Source organism: Mobula hypostoma, chromosome 3 (genome assembly GCF_963921235.1).
Source record: "Mobula hypostoma chromosome 3, sMobHyp1.1, whole genome shotgun sequence".
Taxonomy (NCBI): Eukaryota; Metazoa; Chordata; class Chondrichthyes; order Myliobatiformes; family Myliobatidae; genus Mobula; species Mobula hypostoma.
This window is the reverse complement of record NC_086099.1, coordinates 124995577-125009711: the sequence shown is the minus strand read 5'-3', so window position 1 is coordinate 125009711 and position 14135 is coordinate 124995577.

The following is a 14135-nucleotide window of genomic DNA, read 5'->3' as shown; positions in this document are numbered from 1 at the left end:
GAAGTCATCTCTCTGACACAGTGGTGTCAAGAAAACAACCTCTCCCTCAATGTCACAAAAACAAAGGAGCTCGATTACAGGAGGAGCTAGGCTAACCCCTATTGACATCACTGGATCTGGGGTTAAGTTCCCTCGGCATCCACATCACCGAGAACATCGCGTGGTCTGTACACACCAGCTGTGTGGTGAAAAAGGCACAACAGTGTCTCTTTTACCTCGGACGGTTGAGGAAGTTTGGTATGGGCCCCCAAATCCTAAGAACTTTCTACAGGGACACAATTGAGAGCATCCTGAATGGCTGCATCACTGCCTGGTATGGAAACTGTACCTCCCTTAATCACAGGACTCTGCAGAGAGTGGTGCAGACAGCCCAATGTATCCGTAGTTGTGAACTTCCCATGATTTTGGACATTTACAAAGACAGGTGTGTAAAAAGGGCCTGTGGGATCATTGGGGACCCGAGTCACCCCAACCACAATCTATTCCAACTGCTACCATCTGGGAAGTGGTACCACAGCATAAAAGCCAGGACCAGCGGGCTCCAGGATAGCTTCTTCCACCAGGCCATCAGACTGATTAACTCACGCTGATTTGAGTGTATTCTATGTTACACTGACTGTTCTAGTTATTATAAATTATCATGATTGCACATTGCGGATTTAGATGGAGACATAACATAAAGATTTTTACTCCTCATGTATGTGAAGGATGTTAGAAGTAAAGCCAATTCAATACTTAACATCTGTGCTCACCACGTCTTCCCACTGCCTTAACAGTGCTTTTCCTCTTGTCCTTACCTATCACCCCATGAGCATCTGCATCCAACACATTATTCTCCACAACTTCAGACATTTCCAAAGGGATCCAACCACCAAAGATATCTTTACCAACCCCCTCCCACTTGCTTTCTGTAGCGATCGGTCCCTTGTCTGCTTGTCCCTCACCCACTAATCTCTATCCCAGCACTTATCCCTGCAAGCAGCCCAAGAATTATACCTGGCTGTTCACCTCCTCCCTCACCTCCATTCAGAGCCCTAAACTGTACCTCCAGGTGAGGCAACACTTCACCTGTGAAACTCCTGAAGTTGTCTGTTGCATTCAGTGCTCCTGTTGTGGCCTCCTTTACAATGGTAAGACCCATCCTAAATTGGGGCACCCACTGTCGAGCACCTCCACTCCATCTGTCAAAAGCAGAACTTCCCGATAGCCGAATAGTTTAATTCTGATTCCCATTCCCATTCCGACATGTCAGTCCATGGCTCCTCTTGTACCTCAGGGTGGAGAAGCAACATCTTCCATCTGGGCAGCCTCAAACCTGATGGCATGAATACTGATTTCTCCTTCCAGCAAATCTTCCCCTCCTCTTTCATTCCCCACTCTGGCTTGTTACCTCTTTTTCACCCGCTTATCACTTCCCACTGGGGACCCCTCTTCCTCTCCTTTCTCCTATGGACCACTTTTCTCTCCTATCAGATTCAGTCCTCCCCAACCCTTGACCTTTCCCTCCACATGGCTTCACCTATCGTCTTCCAGCTATTCTCCTTACCCTTCCCCACCTTTTTATTCTCATGTCTTCCCCCTTCCTTTTCAGTCCTGCAGAAGGGTCTCAGCCCGAAACGTCGACTGTTTACTCATTTCCGTAGGTGCTGCCTGGCCTGCTGAGTTCCTCCATCATTTTGTGTGTGTTGCTTTGGATTTCCAGCATCTGCAGAATTTCTCGTGTTCAACATTTTTAGAAAATGCTGAATGTTGCTTTTGCTCCTGTAACCTCTTCACTGGGCTGGTATGCAAACTCAGCTCGTTAGCCGGCTCTACTAACAGCCACGTGACTCAGCGATGAGAAGGCCACCTTTCATAAACAATAAACGTCTAGGGTCATCGTAACCTCAGTCAACCAAACAGGAACATCGTAATGTTCCCATTAAAGAAACCTCGATTTGAGCAAATGCTGTGTGAATGCTGCCCATACACAATTGTTGGTGAAATGACAGATTGTACACCACATAAAATTATAAAGAAAATATATTTCCAAATTTCAGCTTCATAGAAGTCATTAAAAGAAAATGAAAAAATAAAAGGGCCCATTACAATTAAACCAGTCTAAATGTGCACATGACCATTGGAGCTCATCTCTTCCAAAGCTGGGTATAACCATTATGGCGCCGAACCCATGGACTGTGTGAAGGCACTAACCACAGTCCGAAGTCTGTTGAGAACAATCAATCAATATCTCTATATCGATCTATCTATCACACACACACACACTCACTCACTCTCTGTCACTCTCGTATTGGTCCTCTTGGAGCCATTCAACCACACAAAGCACTTCTCGGAACGGGGTCTCTCCTTCCCACAGCATTCCCTTCTATCGCGCTCTGCAGCTCCTGCCAAAAAGATCCAAACCAGACCACTGTCTGTCACAAATCTCTCTCCACCCCGCTCTCTCCAGAACTTCCTCCAGATCCCACCATACTGGTTGGCTGACACAACATTCCTAAGTTGTAACAGCAGGGCTTTTTATGAAGTAGGATCTTAACCAGTATTTTACAATTTAAACTGGGTTTCTTAACTCTTGCTACCACTATTAAGCAAATTGAGGTTTCAAATCATTACCCAAAAATGTTGAAAACCAGAAAAATACTGCAGATGCTGGATATCTGGAAAACCCCCCAGAAAATACTGGAAATAGCAGGTCAGGCAGCATCTGTGGAATGAGAAATAATTTGTTTTAGGTCAAACACCCTTGATTAAAACCAGAAAAGTGAGTTGCTTTTAAAATACAAATAGTTGAGAGAAAGGGTGGTTGAACAGCCACATGGAAACGAGCTGCAAATGTAACAGATCTTAATTTAATCAATCCTAATCCAAGTATTTGTGCAAGGGAGATCAGGTGGAATAATAAAATTTCCAGGGAGATATCTTTTAGATACAATGGTAAAACTGAGCAAGTGTTTGCCAGTGGAGGATTATGGGGAACTGGCACAAGAGTTGAGGCCAGCCAAGATCAGGCATGGTCGTAGAGAATGGTGGGGTAGGTCTGAGTGACCTAGTGTACTATTCCTCCTATTCTCTTGTGTACTTTGTCTCACCAGTCTTGGTGTGCTCTGTTGTAGAACATTGAACAGTACAGTACAGGCCCTTCAGCCCAGAATATTGTGCTAACCTTTTAACCTACTTCAAGATCAATCTCTGTCCTCTGTATAAAATTATCTTCCCATATACTTGGCCAACTACCCCATATGGTCATGTCACATTTGCCAAGTCCCATATGAAGAGATATATCAATAATATTTACAGTACATGTTGAGGGACCAACAGTCTATAAATACAGTGATTAGTTTCCAGGAAGAGATGCATCTTCTTACAGTGAGTAGTCCTTGTTTACATAGCTGCATCACATGACTTCAATGCAGATTTATACTCATAGAGCACTACAGGCCATTTAGTCCATATCAAATTGTTATTCTGCCCACTCCCATCAGCCTGCACCCAGACTATAGCCCTCCATGGCCTTCCCATCGATGTGCCTATCCAAACGTCTATTACATGTTCCAATCAAAGTCACATCCACCACTTCCGCTGAAAGCCTGCACCACCCTCTGAGAGAAATTGTTCCCCTTAAATATTTCATCTTTCATCTTAACTGATGACCTCTAGTTCTAGTCCTAGTCTCACCCAGCCTCAGTGGAAAAAGCCTGCTTGTATTTACCCTATCCATATCCCTCAGAATTGACTACACCTCTATCAAACCTCCCCTGATTTTCCTGTACAAAGAATAAAGTACCAACCTATTCAAGCTTGCCCGATAACTCTGATTCTCAAGTCTCTACAATATCCTTGCAAACTTTCTCTCTACTTTTTCAATGTTATTGATATCTTTCCTGTAGGTAGGAGACCACAGCTACACACAATACTCCAAATCTGACCTCAACAACATCCTATACAACTTTGACATAACATTTCAACTCCTGTATTCAATACTCTAATTTATGAAGGCTAATGTGCCAAAAGCTCTCTTTACAACCCTATTTACCTGTGACGCCACTTTCAAGGAATTATGGATCTGTATTTCCATACCCCTTTGTTCTACTGCTCACATCAGTGACCTATGGCTCACCGTCTAAGACCTACCCAGGTCTGTTTTTCCAAAGTGTAACACCTCATACTTGCCTGCATTAATTTCCTTTTACCATTTTTCAGCCTATTTTTCTAGCTGGTCCAGATCCTGCCGCAGGGTAGCAGACACCAACAGAATCGACAAACTTATTCGTAAGGCCAATGATGTTGTGGGGATGGAACTGGACTCTCTGACGGTGGTATCTGAAAAGAGGATGCTGTCTAAGTTGCATGCCATCTTGGTCAATGTCTCCCATCCACTATATAATGTACTGGCTGGGCACAGGAGTACATTCAGCCAGAGACTCATTCCACCGAGATGCAGCACAGAGCGTCATAGGAAGTCATTCCTGCCTGTGGCCATCAAACTTTACAACTACTTCCTTGGAGGGTCAGACACCCTGTGCCGATAGGCTGGTCCTGGTCATTTCATAATTTACTGGCATAATTTACATATTACTATTTAACTATTTATGGTTCTATGACTATTTATTATCTATGGTGCAACTGTAATGAAAACCAATTTCCCCCTGGGATCAATAAAGTATGACTATGACTAATCTTTGATAACCTTCCTTGCTGTCCACTATATCTCGGTGTCATCTGCAAATTTGCTGATCCAATTGACCAATTATCCAAATCATTGATATAGGTTACAAACAACAAAGGACCCAGCATTGGTCCCTGTGGCACTCCACTCAGAGAAGTAACCATCTACTACCACACCCTAGTTTCTTCCACAAAGCCAAAGTTGAATATTCTTCTTCATGCCAAGAAATTGAGCCTTCTTGATCAGCCTCCCATGTGGGACTTTGTCAAAGGCCATGTAGACAAAATGTGTACTGTATGTCCTTCATCATCTTTCCAGGTAACCTCTTCGAATGGAATATCTTCCAATAATTTATCCACAACTGACTCCAACCTCACTGCCTATAATTTCCCAGCTTACATTTACAACCTTTCTTAAACAACATTGAACATCTTACAGTCACCCGTCACCTCACCTTTGGTAAGGAGATTTAAAATACCTCTCCCAGGGCCCTGCACTAGCTTCCCACAAAGTTTGCTTTTAAATATCAATAAAAAACTTTGTGTGATCGTGCAATACATTGTAAATATTTAATGGAAGCATTTTGAAGCTGGTACTTGCTTTTTATCACTACAATTCACCACTAGATAGATCTTCCTTTCATCTTCCCTTCCAAATACTTTCCAAAATGACCCCCCCCCCTGCAAATCTTGGTCTATTTTTTTTGCTGTGCATTCACTACTCCCCTTCTCATGGCATTTCCTCATTCCACACCTGACCCTTTCCGGTGAAGCAGGCATTTGATAACCAATTGGAGTCTAGTTTTGGTCATTGCTGAGACAGGCTGCCCAGTCACATTGCCACTGCTGTGGCTCTAGGCTTCCACTGGAAAAGGAAGCACAACTTCCCTTATCTACTTTTGTCTTAACTACTGCTGGCAGAATCATTTCGCTTTTAGGAAAGTGGCTGCTGAAAACACACGACCAAAGCAGTTTCTCTCCCTTGCTTGTCATGACATAATAACATATTAACCCTTACAACGACACAAAGAGAACTACAGGAGTGAGATTTGTTGGACCCAGGATAGATCCTCTGAGATATTGACACCCAGAGTTTGAAGCTTCTCGATCTTTCCACTGCTGGCCCCTTACTGAGGATTGGTGTGCATTCTGACTTCCCGTTCCTGAAGTTCACAGTCAAGAGATAGCTGACAGAACAAGTGCCGCTGGTCAGGATGAACACGGATGCTGAAGGCTCATTTCAGTGCAGAATAACCCCAAGAGACTGAAGGAACAGTTGATCCCCAATCTCAATCAGGAAGAATCACATCCTCGCCCACTTCCCAGCGGCTTCAACCACAGTCTGGTATATCACCAGGTGTAGCCTCTTCTACTTTATCCCCTACTCCTATCTGTGCTTAGCCACATGAAACACCCTTTCAGATTTGGTCTATCTCCCCTTCAGCCTCCCTCCTCCTCTCCCCCTCTTCCTCTCTCTATCCCCCTTCCCTCTCCTTTTCTCCAACCCCCTCTCCTACTCCCTCTGTTCCTCTCTTCTCCCTCAACCCCTCTCTCTCTCCACCACTCTCAATCCCCTCTGTCTATCCCCTCCCTTTCCCTCTTCCCCTCTCCCTATCTCTCTCCCTCCCCTGCCCTCCTTCTCTCCCCTCTCCCCTCCCTCCTCCCCTTCCCCATCTCCCCTACATGTCTCCACCTACCCTCTCCTCTACACTTCTCCCCCTCCCTTTTTCTCCTCTCCAGTTCTCCATCTTCCCCTGTTCCTATTCCCGTCTCCCTTTTCCACTCTGTCTGCCTCTCGTCCATTATCTCCTCTCCACACCCCCTCTCCTCTCCCTTTCCTCCTTCTCCTCAACCTTATCCTCTCTCCCTCTCCCCTCCCCTACTCCTCTCTCCCACTCCCTCCCCCTCTCCTCCTCTACCCCTCTCTCCTGCTCCCTCCCTTTCCTCCTCTTGCTCAATCCCTCTTTTTCCCTCAATGCATTCCTTCTCTCTCTTGCCCCTCCCTCTCCCCTCTCCACCCCCTCCCTCATCCTCTGTCCCTCTCCCCATCTTTCCCCCTCTCTCTTGCCCTCCCTCCCTCCTCTTCCTCTTGCTTGATCCCACATCCCTCTCTTTCTCCCTCTCTTTCTCCCCTTGTTATATTTTTCTCTCCACACCAATTTACACAATTGAGCTACCTCTTTGAAATTCTAATGTCGATGTGTTACTTGCCAATTTGCAAGTTATTCCCCTTCCCAATCTTTTCTAAACACCATGTATCAAAGAATGTTAAGTATTCATCCCTGTCTATGTCGAGCACAGTTCTCTTCACTTGGAGCCTGTGTTGTCATCATCTACAATATCATATTCCATCACGACTATTTATGCATACAGTACACCGAGTTTTGCCTTTATACATAGAGATTCTAAGTGTCTTTTTGCCTTCCTCTATATTACTTTGTTCCATCCCATGACTAGGTTTACTTGGTAATAAATCTGGTGCACAAGTTAATTTTGTTATATAGATGGTCAGTTAAATGGTTGCAAATAGCACAGACGGAATGAGATTGCCTAACACGTATCTCCAGAATCTACATATCTGCTGCAGTTTCTCTATCCTCAAAATCGCACCAAATGGATTGATATGAAAAGAATGCAGGATTACTGCTGTCTGCAAATGAATATTCCACTGCCCATGCACTGGGTAAACTCAACATACTTTTTTTCTTGGAAGCCCATTTTGCAATTGACTACAGCTCTCCAAAATGAATGAAACATAGAAACATAGAAAATCTACAGCACAATACAAGCCCTTCGGCCCACAAAGCTGTGTCGAACATGTCACTGTCTTAGAACTACCTAGCTTTACCCATAGCCCTCTATTTTTCTAAGCTCCATGTAGCCATCCATCCAGGAGACTCTTAAAAGACCCTATCATTTCCGCCTCCACCACTGCCACTGGCAGCCCCTTCCACGCACTCACCACTCCCTGCGTAAAAAACTTACTCCTGACATCTCCTCTGTACCTACTTCCAAGCACCTTAGAACTGTGCCCTCTCACACTAGCCATTTCAGCCCTGGGGAAAAGCCTCTGACTATCCACACAATCAATGCCTCTCATTATCTTATACACCTCTGTCAGGTCAAATCTCATCCTCCGTCACTCCAAGGAGAAAAGGCTCAGTTCAGTCAATCTATTTTCATAAGGCATGCTCCCCAATCCAGGCAATATCCTTGTAAATCTCCTCTGCACCCTTTCTATGGTTTCCACGTCCTTCCTGTAGTGAGGTGACCAGAACTGAGCACAGTACTCCGGGGGGGGGGAGGGTCTGACCAGGGTCCTATATAGCTGCAACATTACCTCTCGGCTCTTAAATTCAATCCGACGGTTGATGAAGGCCAATGCACCGTATGGCTTCTTAACCACAGAGTCAACCTGCGTAGCAGGTTTGAGTGTCCTATGGACTCGGATACCAAGATCCTCTGATCCTCCACACTGCCAAGAGTCTTATTACTAATGCTATATTCTTCCATCATATTTGACCTACCAAAATCAACCATACTTATCTGAGTTGAACTCCATCTGCCACTTCTCAGCCCAGTTTTGCATCTTATCAATGTTGCGTTGTAACCTCTGACAGCCCTCCACACTATTCACAACACCCCCGACCATTGTGTCATCAGCAAATTTACTAACCCATCCCTCCACTTCCTAATCCAGGTCATTTATAAAAATCACAAAGAGTAGGGGTCCCAGAATAGATCCCTGAGGCATACCACTGGTCACCGGTGGTCTCCAACCACTCTTTGCCGTCTGTGGGCAAGCCAGTTCTGGATCCACAAAGCAATGTCTCCTTGGATTCCATGCCTCCTTACTTTCTCAATAAGCATTGCATGGGGTACCTTATCAAATGCCTTGCTAAAATCCATACACACTACATCTACAGTTCTACCCTCATCAATGTGCTTAGTCACATCCTCAAAAAATTCAATCAGGCTCATAAGGCACGACCAGCCTTTGACAAAGCCATGCTGACTATTCCTAATCATATTATGCCTCTCCAAATGTTCATAAATCCTGCCCCTGAGGATCTTCTCCATTAACTTACCAACCACTGAATAAGACACTGGTCTATAATTTCCTGGGCTATCCCTGCTCCCTTTCTTGAATAAGGGAACAACACCTGCAAACCTCCAATCCTCCAGAACCTCTCCCATCCTCATTCATGATGCAAATATCATTGCCAGAGGCTCAGCAATCTCCTCCCTTGCTTCCCACAGTAGCCTGAGGTACATCATGTCCGGTCCCGGTGACTTATCCAACTTGATGCTTTCCAAAACCTCCAGCACATCCTCTTCCTTAATCTCTACATGCTCAAGCTTTTCAGTCCACTGCAAGTCATCCCTGCAATTGCCAAGATCCTTTTCCATAGTGAATTAAGTACCTCCGCTATTTCCTCCGGTTCCATGCACACTTTTCCACTGTCACACTTGATTGGTCCTATTCTCTCACATCTTATCCTCTTGCTCTTCACATACTTGTGGAATGTCTTGGGGTTTTCCTTAATCCTGTTCGCCAAGGACTTCTCATGACCCCTTCTGACTTTCCTAATTTCATACTTAAGATCCTTCCTGCTAGCCTTATAATCTTCTAGATTCCTATCATTACTTTGTTTTTTGTACCTTTCATAAGCTCTTCTTTTCTTCTTGCTAGATTTACAACAGTCTTTGTACACCACAGTTCCTGTACCCTATCATCCTTTCCATGTCCCATTGGAACGTACCTATGCAGAACGCAAATATCCCCTGAACATTTGCCACATTTCTTCCATATGTTTCCCAGAGAACGTTTGTTTCCAATTTATGCTTCCAAGTTCCTGCCTGATAGCCTCATATTTCCCCTTACTCCAATTAAACATTTCCCTAACTTGTCTGTTCCTATCCCTCTCCATTGCTATGGTAAAGGAGATAGAATTGTGATCACTATCTCCAGAATGCTCTCCCACTGAGAGACCTGACACCTGATCAGGTCCATTTCCCAATACCAGATCAAGTACAGCCTCTCCTCTTGTAGGCTTATCAACATAGTGTGTCAAGAAACCTTCCTGAACACACCTAACAAACTCCACCCCATCTAAACCCCTCGCTCTAGGGAGATGCCAATCAATATCTGGGAAATTAAAATCTCCCACCACAACAACTCTGTTATTATTACACCTTTGCAGAATATCTTTCCCTATCTGCTCCTCAATGTCCCTGTTACTATTGGGTGGTCTATAAAAAATGCCCAGTAGAGTGATTGACCCCTTCCTATTCCTAACTTCCACCCACTGAGATTCCGTAGACAACCCTGCCATGACTTCCTCCTTTTCTACAGCCATGACACTATCTCTGATCAACAGTGCCACGCCCCCACCTCTTTTGCCTCCCTCCCTATCCTTTCTGAAACATCTAAAGCCTGGCACTTGAAGTAGCCATTCCTGCCCCTGCGTCATCCAAGTCTCTGGAATGGCCACAACATCATAGCTCCAAGTGCTGATCCATGCTCGAAGCTCATCCACTTTGTTCATAATACTCCTTGCACTAAAATAGACACATCTCAAACCATCGGTTTGAGCGCGTCCCTTCTCTTTCACTTGCCTATCCTCCCTTTCGCACTGTCTCCAAGCTTTCTCTATTTGTGAGCCAACCTCCCTTTCCTCCGTCACTTCAGTTCGGTTTCCACCCCCCAGCAATCCTAGTTTAAACTCTCCCCAATAGCCTTAGCAAACCTTCCCGCCAGGATATTGGTCCCCTGGTGTGAAAATTCACACCAGAGAAATTACTTCTGTCTTTTGCAAACATAATGCAACATAGAACAGTACAGCATAGAATAAGGCCCTTCAGTCCATAAGGAACCAGCTAAAAAGTAAATCAGAAATCCCCCAAAAACTAATCCCTCTTACCTACACAAATCCCACCATCTTCCTCTTATTTGTGTGCCTATCTAAATGTCTCTTAAAACCTCTAATAGATTTGCTTCTCCTAACATACCAGGCAGCACATTCCAGGCGTCCACCAATCTCTGAGTAAAATACTTACCCCTCACATCCCACCCCCTCTCACCTTCAGTGCATGTCACCTGGTATTAGACTTTTGTTAATTCTTGCCTCTGGAAACACGGCTGCCTTTATTTATCAATACACCATACACAACCTGTCTGGCCCTTAGGGAAAGCCCATGCCAAAACAAAAAGCTCAAGGTTGCTGTAACCTCTGTTGGAAGTTCTCCATGTAGTTGTAGTGCGATCACTCTAGTTAAATGTGATGTTCTCCTCAGGGGTTGTCTATTGGTGGGTCCTTGAGTAGCTATGGAAACATTTCTGGGATCCACATGTTATGGTGCAGTGTGGATATGAGTAAGTGGTTAGTGGTTGGGTCTTTTGGTTGTTCAGTCTCTCCTTTCACAGCTGCCAGTTGTTCTTGTAGCGCAGCTCCCTCTTGAACAGATTTCCTCCAGGTATATCTTTTGAGTCTTTCCAGTTTTTAGACATAATGTTGAATGTATTCAGACCGACTTTGATGTTATCTTTGAAGAGTTTCCTTTGCCCAGTAGGGGCTTAGTGACCTTCTTTCAACTGGGAGTAAAGGACCTGATTGGGGAGACATGAGTTAGGCTTCTGAATGACATGATATATCCATGGGTGTTGGTGTTGCTTTTTCATGGATGAGATGCTGTTCATGTTAGCCTCCTCCAGTACAGTGACGTTAGTGCACCTGTACTCCCAGCTGATCCTCAAAATCTTTCATAAGGTTACTTGCTGGTATTATTCCAGGGCTTGCCGGTCGGTTGGTGGACAACCTGCATTCGCCATGAGCTTGTCACCGACTCTCTTGCAGTTCTGAAACTCCAAATGCATTTCTCCTATATCAGGACTGGTTAATTTTAAAGGGAAAGAATCTTTGGTTAGTGTAAGTTTGAGTAACTTGCCTGTTGCAATTGCATCTCACCTCTTCAAAAACTGACTTCTTTTTTCAAGTATCACAAGCGTGGTTGAGTTATATAGGTTTATACTGGGATTTATACAGTGTTATATTGATCATGCAAAGAATTATGGCCGAGAAAAATAACTGTAAACTGAAGGCCAAATGATAGAAGGGACATTCACAGTAAGTTTTTAAAAAATTATTGATAAATGTCATTTCTGACTTTAACTTCAAGTTTGTCATAAGCTAGGATACAATCCAATGTTCGTGGAGAAAAAGGCTCACCAACCTCTTCCGTCACTCTGTTGAATCCTGATGCTTTGTGATCCAAAGATTCTTCAGAAGTTAAGAATGAGGCATAAAACTTGTTGTTTACAGTTGTAGAATGCAAACACGAGGAAATCTGCAGATGCTGGAATTTCAAGCAACACACATCACCAGCAACTTTCATGTGTGTTGCTTACAATTGTGTTGTTAAGTGCTAAACAGTAAAGAAGAATGGCGAGAGACAGGGAGAAAATCAAGAGACAAGAAAAGGGAACAGCAGGAATGAAAGGTGAAAACTGGGGGAAAGAGAAAACCAAAAGTGGCGTGGGTCTGATAACAGAATATTCCATTGAAATTCCAACAGATAACAGTTAAGCAATCAAATAACCATTTTCGAGTAATGTGACACCTGCCACTGAAACCAAACAGATTCCAGAAAAATAGAGACAACTGTAACGACTGAAAAACTCACTGAACTCACATGCATGCAAGCGATTTCGTATATAAAAATACAAATAAGCATTCAAAAGTTAAATTCTGAGAAAAATATCAATTCTATAACCCAATCCAACTCACCTGCAGCTCATGCTTTTTTGAGTGTCGACCTAGCAACTTGGCCTCATTAAAAAAACAGTCAAATCTTACGGAAACAGCAAAAATGCCACCCGATGTGCCACAAGGTGCGAAAAAGAAATAAAACAACAACATTTCATTGTACTGCTGCTGCACAACAACACATTCCATGACATAAACCAGTCATATTAAACCTGATTGTGATTGTGAATGTGGATAAACTGGAAGATGTTGGAAATACTGGGCAGGACAGGCAGCTTCTGCAAAGAGAATGAAAGCCTCAAGATAATGTTACAGGTTGTTGTTACCGGTAGCGTTCATGGGTTCATTGTCCATTCAGAAATCTGATAGCAGAGGAGAAGAAGTTGTCCCTGAAATGTTGAGCGTGTGTCTTCTGGCTCCTGGACCTCATCCCTGATGGTAGCTATGAGAAGAGGGCATGTCCTGGCTGATGGGAGGTCCTTAATGATAGATGCTACCTTCTGCCCCACACCTAACCAGTTCTGATACAAATTGGAAATGATGATTATCTGAAATTCTTAATGCAGTGTTGAGTTCCCAGTGCAATCATGTGTCTAGTTGGAAGAAGGGAGACTGTTCGTCAAGTTTACACCAGGCACTTGAATGGCTGTCGTTGACTTTGGACCAACTGATGGAAAATGGGGTGATTATAAATAGGTGTTTGATGGTAGGGACAGACATGGTGAGCATGTAGAGTCTGCTTCTGTGCTGTAGGATTCTTATGACCTGGTACTATGACTACAAGAACAAGTGAGAGGCTTGGTATCCTGTAGTGATTCTATGTGATATGATGGAATACTCTTCACTTCCCTGGATGAGTGAGGTACAACAACACTCAAGAAACTTGACATAATGCAGGAGATAGCAGTTTATTTGATAGGCATGCCATCAATAATCCAAACATTCATTCTGCCCAGATGTTCCAGGGTTGAGTGAAGTGTCAATGAAACGGCAGCTGCTGTGGACTCGTTGTGCCAGTCACCTCTCAGGCAGGAGCTGGTATCCTTCATCACCAATCTCTCAAAGCACTTTGTCACTGTGGTTGTAAGTGCTACTGGATGTTATTTATTGGGGAGGGGGGAACCACATTCTTCTTGGGCACCAGTATAACTAAAGACAGTTTGAAGCAGGTAGGTGCTGAAGTGAGAGGTTGAAGATCGCAGTGAACACTCCAGCCAGATGATCAGCAAAGGTTTTCAGTACTCAGCCAGCTACTCCATTGGGCCGAAAGTTTTCTGTGGTTCACCCTCCTGAAGGATGCTCTCATGTTGGCCTCAGAGACTGAAATCACAGGGCTATCGGGAGCTGTGGGAGTTTGTCATGGTTTCTATATGTTTTGACGGTCAAAGTGAGCATAGAAGGCATTGAGCTAAGTGAAGCCCTGTTGTGGCCTATGTCACTTGATTTAACTTTATGAGGTGTTAGTATTCAAGCCCTGCCACAACAGTCAAGCATATTTCATTGATTCATGTTTAGTCTGGAATTGCCACTTCACCCATGAGATGGCTTTCCAGAGGTTGTACCTGAACCTCTTGAAACTTTCTTGATCACCAGACTTGAATGCCTGTGATCCAGACCTTAGCAGATTGCAGATCTCATGATTCATCCAGGGCTTCTGATTGGGGAACACCCTGAATGATTTTGAGGGTCACTCTTGTCTATGAC